This window comes from Camarhynchus parvulus, chromosome 4A, assembly GCF_901933205.1.
Source record: "Camarhynchus parvulus chromosome 4A, STF_HiC, whole genome shotgun sequence".
Lineage (NCBI taxonomy): Eukaryota > Metazoa > Chordata > Aves > Passeriformes > Thraupidae > Camarhynchus > Camarhynchus parvulus.
Genome location: NC_044600.1, coordinates 6749629 through 6758675, shown reverse-complemented (window position 1 = coordinate 6758675; position 9047 = coordinate 6749629). Strand labels below are relative to the sequence as shown.

Here is a 9047-nt window from a genome sequence, read left to right as displayed (position 1 = left end):
AGCCTCACTAAAGCAGCAATGCAATACTGGAGAGCAACAGGCAATCCCAAACTCCAGTATTTACGTGCTGCTAGAGCACTGCTGACAGCTCTCCACGGCCTGCAGACCCCCCTCTCTGCCCCAAACACAGGGCAAGGGCCCCTTGGCTGATCCTTTGCCAGGGAAAGGCCCAAAGAGCAATAGCTGAGGGGTGGGTATAGCACAGGATGTGGTCATGCCCATGTTGGAGAACAAAAAGGAGCTGCAAGTCCTTCCTGCCTGCAGGGCCAGACCCACGAGCTCCAGGGGATGTAAAGGATGTACACAGTCCAAGCACCAACACATACCTGAGCTAATGAGATACATGGGAATGTGTTAGCTTCCACATCTATGATAACCAGAAGCTCACTTTCTTGTCTTATCCTTGAGGTAATGAGGCAGCCCAGAATGGTCTGTATCTCCTTGTCCCTACAAACCATGATGTGCTGCTACATCTCCTCAAAGCCCACTGAATGTTGACATTCCAAATGGTATTTTGAATATATGTATATATATATAATTTTTTTTAAACCATGATGTAAAGAAGTGAAGAACACTCTACAATGAAGACATTTAACATGCATGCATTACCACCACAGGACAGGGGTTTTTTCTTCACAGGTGCTATCAGACAGTCTGTAACTATAAGAGAACAAGCAGTTATACAGTGCTAACAAACCAGTTTCACAAACAAGGTCAGAAATTAACTGTTCCCCCAAACCACAGTTAGTACTGGGTCCCAGCAAATAATACACTTTCAGATCCAGAGGATCTATTGCTTTTGCTACTGTGAAGAGCCTGCAGAACTTCCCAGCCCTTCCAACTGCTCTGTGGGGAAATATTACCTTGCACTTTCCTCTTAGGTGATGCTGAACATCAAGGATTTTCCAGAAGTCACAATGTTAACATTTCAGATAAATAAATCCATATTCCAACAGTTGAAACCTGTTAAATTTTCCTTAAAATACTTTCATTCAGCTCAATTTGACTTTTGAGATATTTAAAAATAAGGATCTTTTTTTTTACAAAGAGTAAATGATGCTTATTTATTATGTGAATGGACAAGCCTTATACAACCAGAAATTAAAGATCTTTGGAACTTCATCACATTCCCAGCCTGTACCAGGGCAGGGAGGGGCTGCAGCCCTGCAGAAGGCAGCTGCCAGTGGCACTTGCACACCAGCCTGCCTGGGCTGCACAGGAGCCCTGCAGACAGACTGATATTTTTTGTATTTCCTTTCAACCTTCCCCCCCCCCCCCAGTTATGGGACAACTTCCTTCAATTCATTTTCTTAAAAAGCAGCATCACAAAAAAACCTGAACAATGTCAGAAATGACGCCCTGGGCTCGAATTCTTGTGCCATCCCCTCAAGCCCAACGCGCCACCGAGTCCCTGCCTCTTTAGCAAACTTAAAAATAGGAATCTCAAAAGCTCTTGTGACCCATGCCAAGCAACTTCAAATTTGAAATCAAGTATTTGCCAACAAAAAAGCAGTATATTTTCACCACTTCAGTGTCCTCAACGCTGACAGCACCAGGGCCAACTCCCCAACGAGCAGCTGCTACTTGCTGCAAAGCAAACACGCACCCAGTGTTCAGCCTGTAGAGCTAAATCAAAACACCCCCCACATAATATTAGCATTAATTACTTCTGCAACAATGTTTTACTTGACTGTACCTGTGCAATCTTATTTCTTTCATCTCTTCAAATGAATCCAAAAGAAGAAAGCAGCAGCAAACACGTTCAGCTTTAGAATCCATTTTGACAGTGCTTGAGGTTCATGTTTTAATTAATGTTTTTATCTTTATAGAAAATATTTATGTAAACCAGACTTTTAGTTCAACAACAAGGGCAAGTGCTCTCTTCAGTAAGGAGGACTTTTCAAGCAAGGGTTCAATACACCTCCACCAGCCTCTAGCACAGAGGGAAAATCAACAGTCACACCAAGTATTGGGCAACTGGGAATTTGGGATAGGCAGTGAAATACATATCTGAGAAAATATGCACATTTATGACATGACAGCATCAATATTTTATGCAATAAAAAGTTCCATGTTTCAATTATCCTATCTTCCACTTCAGATTCTTTCAAACTTAGTTTGTGCTTTGGAAACTCAACTTTACATCAGAAATTGGCAGCTGAGCAGGGTAATTTGAGTTCACCTGAACCTCTCCTAGGTATTACCTGCAGTACCCAAGAAGGGATATGTGTGTCAGAGGGATCTGCAGTGACCCAGAGGTGCTACAGGTATTGTGGAGCAGGTGGGACATGAGCATACCTTCCCAACTCACCTCTGAACACAGGCACATCAGGTCCTGCACGGCCTCTCTGGAGAACCAGATCACTGCTTCACTGGGAGCTACAAAGCAACAACAGAAAGGGTTTGATAGGCAATGGCAGAGAGAGGAAACTCCAGGAGGGGGCCCAGTGCTGTTGGGCAGGTCCCCTTTCAAGGCACACACAGATAGGTGCAAGTATTTTTAAAATTAGGGAAGAAAAAAATCAATCATGTTTACAGCTCCAGATAAGGCAGACTATGCAGCAGAGTAACTACATCCCTCCTCCTCCATCCTCCCCTGCTACTGGCACCCTTGGCTCAGTGTGACTCTGGGCAGTGGCACCCAAGGCACACCAATCATAACCCAGGTGCTGTGGGGCAAGGAGAGGCAGCCAGAAAAACCAGGGGCAGCTCTGGGCAGGTGGGAAAGCCACTGAGCTTTGGCAGGGCCAGCACCTTCCTCCCTAAAGCAGCAAGAACACCTCTACAGAGGTCCTGGCAGACCAGAAGCAAAGGAACCATCTTAATTATGCTGGTTTAGGTGATAAAGCAGGCCTATGGCAGGAGATGAGATGCACAGAGGCTGTCTGGGGGTTGAGGCTGTTGTGGTGACACCACAAGTGCCCTCTCTCTGTGCCACGCAGAGGCAGCACCCCAGGAGCACCTCCAGCTTCCAAGCAGCACCTCCCTACAGCCACTACAGGGGTGTCCTGCTTACTGGTAACCCCAAACATGAGAAGAACTGCCCCAAAAGCTCTGCCTCAATGCAAAGCACTGCAACAGCCCTTCTGCTGCCAAGAGCTCCATGCCTGCAGTGTGTGCACCAGCTCCTTCTAGAAATAGAAACTTCTACCTGTCATCTACGTAAGCCAGCCACCTACAGAGGTTTAATTAAATCCCCCAAATAACTGGGGAATTTGAACATGCAGAAAACCATTAATGCAATTCACAAAACAATGCAACTTCTGCTTGCCAAAGTATATTGGGCAATTAAGTAAAAAACACTTTCCCCCCCCAATCCCAAACACACACACAAAACTAAAACAAATTCCCTCTGAAATACTGGATTCCCTTAAAATACAACCTCATCCCTCCTTACTGACACTAACCAGAAAAAAAAAGACAAGGGAAAAAAAGTGAGAAGGAGCACCATGGGAAAGGAAAGGAAATAAATACAGGAGCCCATGACAGGACAGATTTGCATACAGAGCCTTTACTGACCCACACACTTCAGGGCTAGGTGAGCTCAAAGACAAGTAAATATTAAGCATTTCCTATATATAGAAAAAAAATAGGAACAAAAACTCCAGCTCTGCTAAACAACAGTTTTCTAGGAGACACGCACAAACAAATCCTGAAGTCATTGTTCTCATTTGAAACAATTGAAAAAAAAAGGCATTTATTATTTTACAAAAAGACTAAAGTAAATCATCTCATTACAGCTGAAGGTCCCAGGCACTCATCAGCGAGGCAAATTTACGGTGACAAAACAAAAATAAGGGTGTGAGTAACACCAGCAGAACACTTCATATCTGCCTGCCTCTGAAAAATCCCAACACTTTCGTTGCTGCCTCCTTTTGAACAATGAGGTTTAAACAAAAGTCACGTCCGAATATTTACAGATGTGGCCAATAGCTGGGATCAGAGCCGGTGCTTGATCGACAGCCACCACATGGCTCCGCAGGAGCTGCCTGGCAGGGCTGCGGGAGGAGAAGGAGCCCGAGCAGAGGGAACTGCACCAGCCAAGTCACTTTCATTTGCCCGGCACCCACAGCATCTCCCCATCACCCAACATCGCCGCTCTGCCCAGCCGCGATGCACTCCCGGGGGCACAAAACCAACGCAGAAAATAAATTTCCTGCCTGTTCTTGCCGAAGCCATGTGAGAGCGGGTCGCTCCTCACGCGCTTCATCGAAATTAATTTTTTTTCCTCGCTAATTTGCCCATAAAAGGGCCAGGGAGGCAGCAGACAGTTGGGATAAAGCCCAGCAGGTTTTCCCTGCACACCTTCCCCGTGTGTGCTAAACCACACGGCATCGACACGCTCCTAGGTGGGGCCAAACACCCGAAACCAAACTGCAACTACAAAGGGCAGATTGAAATAACGCAAAAAAGGAATTCGTTAACTTCACTCGCGGTGGAACTCGAGCCCAACATTGTTACCAGCAGGATCAGCTGTGTTTAACGAGAGGCAGGGGGTGTTAGTGGGACAGGGAAGCTACTGGTGCTTAGAAAGGCCTGTGGGACAAGACTTCAACTTACAGCACTCCAGAAAACCAGTAAAATCCACAGTAAAATTCCAGGATCCACAGTTTTTTCTCAACACTGCTGAGGAGAAGAAAAGTATGATGCTTTTTGTTACTTCCAAGTTTTAGCATTGTCATCTCATCCAGTTCTAAACAACAAGGGTCAGATCTGGAAGCCCAATTTCTATAAAGTTTATTTGTTAAGAACAGGAAAAAAACCAAACAAAAAATCAATTTCTTTTTTGGTCAGATGAACAATAATTCAAAACATAACAAGCACACTGGATTTTTTTTTCCTTTTTAGATTTGAGTTAAGTTTGAAGCATTACTTAAAGCTTCACTCTTATATTTCATAAACATTTACTTCATTAGCAGCTGAGTTTTACTGTATTTCCCACCAAAGTCGATTAACTAAATACAGACTTTCACAGTTGCTGGTGAGCTCTTTGGATTTCTTCAGAAGAGAAGATGATGAAACTTGGCAGATGGTCCCTCACCTACACTTAATACGCACACGACACACAAGCAGAATTTGTTTTTTTGGGGGGAGCAATTAATGATTTAACCTTGGAAAACTCACTCTCCAAACTCAAAAAAATTGTCTTTATATACCCGATGCGTATACAGGAAAAAATACTGTACGTAGGATCAATTACAGAGGGAGAAGTCTCAGCGCTGTGCATGTTGCTCCATCACTGCAGCTCCCAGAGAGCTGCGAGCCTGCCCTGGGAAGCTGGCCCTTGCCAGGATATTCAAATTTCCTGTACAAAGCGAGCAACTAGCGAGGGGAAAAGAGAAAAAAAAAGCAAAAGCTGGCTGCCAATTGGATTTTCTTTAATATTTTAAATGATATTTGAGAATTATTCTTTGATTACACTAGCATTATTTTTTAAACGTATAAAACTATTTTCTACGTGCGGGGGCGCGCAGACTCTGCGCCAGACCGGCAGCCCGTGGGTCCCCGCGTTCGCTTTAAAAAAAGAGGGAAACGGGAAAAAAAAAAAAAAAAAAAAAAGAGAAAAAAATCAACCCCGAGCCCCACCTGCGGGGGGCGGGCGCGGCTCAAAAAAAAAAAAAAAAGATTTAAAAATTGTTAATAGTGGGGGGGATGGAAAAAAAAAAACCGCGAGGAAAAAGCACCGGGGGGTGGTCGGGGCGCCCCGCACCCACGTGGGAACCGGCCCCGCGCGCCGCTCCCGCACCAACGGCCCGGGGGGGCCCCGCCCGCCGCCCCCCGGTGCCGCCGCTGTCACCGCCCGAGCGGCACGGCCCGAGCCCCCGGGGCCGCCTTTGTGCCGCGCGGGGCGGCTCCCCCGGGGCGCTGCCGGTGCGCCCGCGCTCCCGACCCCGCAGCACCAAAAAAGTTTTTTAACAGTTTTGGGGGGAGGTTGTTTGGGGGTTTTTAAAAAGTTCTTTGCGCCCCCCTCGCAACGTTTCGGCCGGGCCCGTGTCCGGCCGTGCCCCGTGGGGAGCGGCGCGACCCCGCCCACGGGGCAGCGGCGGGGGGGGTCCCGCCGAGCCCCCCAGCGCGCCCCTTCCCGCGTGTCCGTCCCGCGGGGCCGGGCCGGGCCGGGCCGGGCCGGGCCGTGCCGCCCGCAGCGGGGACGGGGCACGGGGGGCGCCGGCCACCCCCCGCCGCGCCCCGGCCCGCCGCCCTGCCCGCCCTCCCTCCTCACCTCCGAGTCCACTCGAAAATGGCGCCGAAACCGAAAAAACTTCGCAAATTTCATTGTAGGCGGCTGCAAAGGCTGCTGGGAGCGGGGGCGGCCGCAGCACCGCCCGCCGGGGCGGGTCGGGCCGGGCTGGGCGCGGCGCGGGGCGGGGAGCGGAGCGCGGTGCGGCGGGACCGCCCGCGGCCCCGGCACGGCCCGGCGGTGGCTGCGGGGCCCGCCGGGGCGAGGATTCACCTGCCCGCGGTGCGGGGCTGTGAACCGGCACCGCCGCGCCCCCGCAGCCGCCGAAAGCCGCGTGCAGAGAAGAAACCTCAATTAGGGAAAGAGTAAGCAGATGTATGTAAAACACGAGAGCGGCGCGGGAGCGGTGGGAACGCTCAGCTTCGCCCTTCGTGCGAACCAGTTCGTTCCGCTGCCTCTTCCGTCGGGGGTTTATGGCCGCTCATAACCCAGACGGAAAAGGGATGATGCTTTTTCCCAGCCCTGCTTGGGTAAAAGTTCATGTCTTGTTATTCAGTGTGGCTCTGTCCATGCACTCACACGACATCAGAGCGAGACTTAAAATCGTTCTCTTTTTCCCCATTACTGTGATGCTAAGTTCTCCACAAACACTGATTCTCGGTCTGAGTTTCTCTGACCTGCAGGCTTTCCCACATCCAGCCGGTGCAGCCTTATAACCTGCCCAGAGTCACGCAGGAGCAGTGGGAGCAGGATTTCAGAGCCCACAGGGCACATCCTGGGTGTGCGATGGCACCACGACACACTGGCAGGGAGGATGGGCTCTTTGAGACGCGGCTTTCCAGAGACTTTTAAATGTGAACTTGGGAGAATGGTGATTCGTGCCAGTGGGGAGCCTGGCAAGCTGAGGCCTGGGAAAAGTGATGCTGAGGCAAAATGTTCCTTTCCAAAAGGACAACCCAGATCTGGTGGTCAGAAACTTGCAGATTTGTCACATTCATCACTGGAAGTGGTTAAAGCTGCCAAGTCTCTTGTTGGCCTGGTGGGTTTGAATTCTTCCTGCAGTTTTCATTTCTACCCCCACCCCAAACAGCAAAAAAACCCCCAAACCCTGTTGCTAAATAATTGCTCTGTTCTCACAGGTGAAGCAGTGAAGCTCAATTAATTCTGCTTTGTAAAGTGCTTCTGATCCTCTGATGGAAACATGTAGGGGCAAAACACTTTTATTTTGCAACTTGCAAAGGCTGATAAGAGCGATGAAAACGGAAAAGCCTCACCACTGAGGGGGATTACAGCCCCACGCTTTTTCCACTCGAGATCACAGAGATGAGCTGATGGCTGATGCTTTTCATTTAGAAGGGTTTTTCCCCCTCTTTTGAAAGAAACACAATCACTACCAAGTATTCTAGAGAGACTTCATCTTTAAACAAATAATGTTTTTCTTGTTGGGTGTGCACTATTATTTTCTTAATTATTCCTGGATTTTTGCCTGGTCCACCAAGAGTTTTCTCAGATGGCAGAAACAATTGGTCCTTTTTTTATTACGCTAATAGCAAAAAGTATCCCCAATAAAAAGACTCTGTACATCCCATAAACTCAAATGGGACACATTTTGCCAACAATCACACCTCTTCATTGAGGCATCTTATATGCTGCTTTTTTTTTTTTAACTTTTTTTCCACATTACTATTGTTTACTACTCGGCCTCACTGGCTGTCTAAGTCTTGGTGCCAAAATGAAACTAATCAAGTCATTTATTTAGCACCAGAACCCTCCCACTCACCCTTAGCATGAATGTTGAGATCTCAGCAGATGTGGTAGGGAATGAATGGGCAAAGAGATGCACCTACACAGAATCACATCTACTTGTGGGTGGCCTCTAATTAATTTGGCTTTGAGGCTCCACTGCAAGGTAGATGGGTTAGGAAGTCTGGCCAGGAGTCATCTGGTTGAATCATACCTATTCTATGGAGAACCTCATTGTGTAGCTGTGTCTGACTCCCACCCTTGTGAGAACTAATTAAAAAAAAAAAGCACCCCACACTTATTGGAAGTCAAATATAAATGTCAGCGTTTCAGATGAAATGGTATCTTGGGAGGCTCCTGCACATTTAATCAGCTGGTTGCGCCATGTATATCATGGCCTCAAAGCTGCAGTGAGAACCACGAAAGGCACTGGCTTAACATCAGCAAAAGTGTTTGCCAAGCTTGGATTATGTCACTGCTTTATGATCTTGCTTTGTAAAGGGAGAATACTCTTGAGGAGAAAGGACTCGGCATGCCGGATCTACAGCGAGAGTGAGGAATGAATGCTGCTCACAGAGACCGGGGGGAGGGCCAGGGGCTCTGTGTGCTGGGGAGGTTTTGCACATGGATGCTGTACGGTTGCTGCCACCAAGCAGAGATGCATCCCACGGATCACTGGGGCTGAAAGCAAAAAGCCCAAAATACCCCAGCAGAGCTGTTTGCTGCTTGCCCTCCCACGGGCACACCTGTGGGGGCCCTGCCTGGGTCCTGTTTGTCACTGTCTCCTGGCTCTTGTGGCATCTCTGTCCCATTCCAGCGAATATGGAGATGCTCTGAGGCCCTCTGGTTTTCCCTTGCCTCAGGATAGAGACACCCAGCCAGGCTGGGGCTTGTCAGACACTCAGAATGTGATGCCCTTGCGGAGGTGGCAGCCATGGAACTGGTTAAAAAAATAAACATCCCCCACCACACATGTGAAATGTGGCCTGCTGAGATGCTTCTGTTCCCTGTCACAGGGGTGAGCTGTGGCCACTCCTTCCGTGCTGCAGGCTGGTGGTAAAGGCAGGAAACTCTTTGAGGAGACCAATTCTGTTTGCCCAGCACAAGCCCAAATGCTGGGCTTGCA

At 48.6% G+C, this 9047-nt stretch overlaps 1 long non-coding RNA gene across 1 annotated transcript; it reads right to left on the bottom strand.

Annotated features, from left to right (window-relative positions):
• Positions 1 to 1289: 1289 nt before the first annotated feature.
• Positions 1290 to 6279, bottom strand: LOC115915036. Its single transcript, XR_004061465.1, has 3 exons — positions 6221 to 6279; positions 4561 to 4626; positions 1290 to 2379 (listed from the first exon to the last, which is right to left on the bottom strand). It is a non-coding gene; the product is annotated as an uncharacterized LOC115915036 (long non-coding RNA).
• Between the last annotated feature and the right edge of the window lie 2768 nt (positions 6280 to 9047).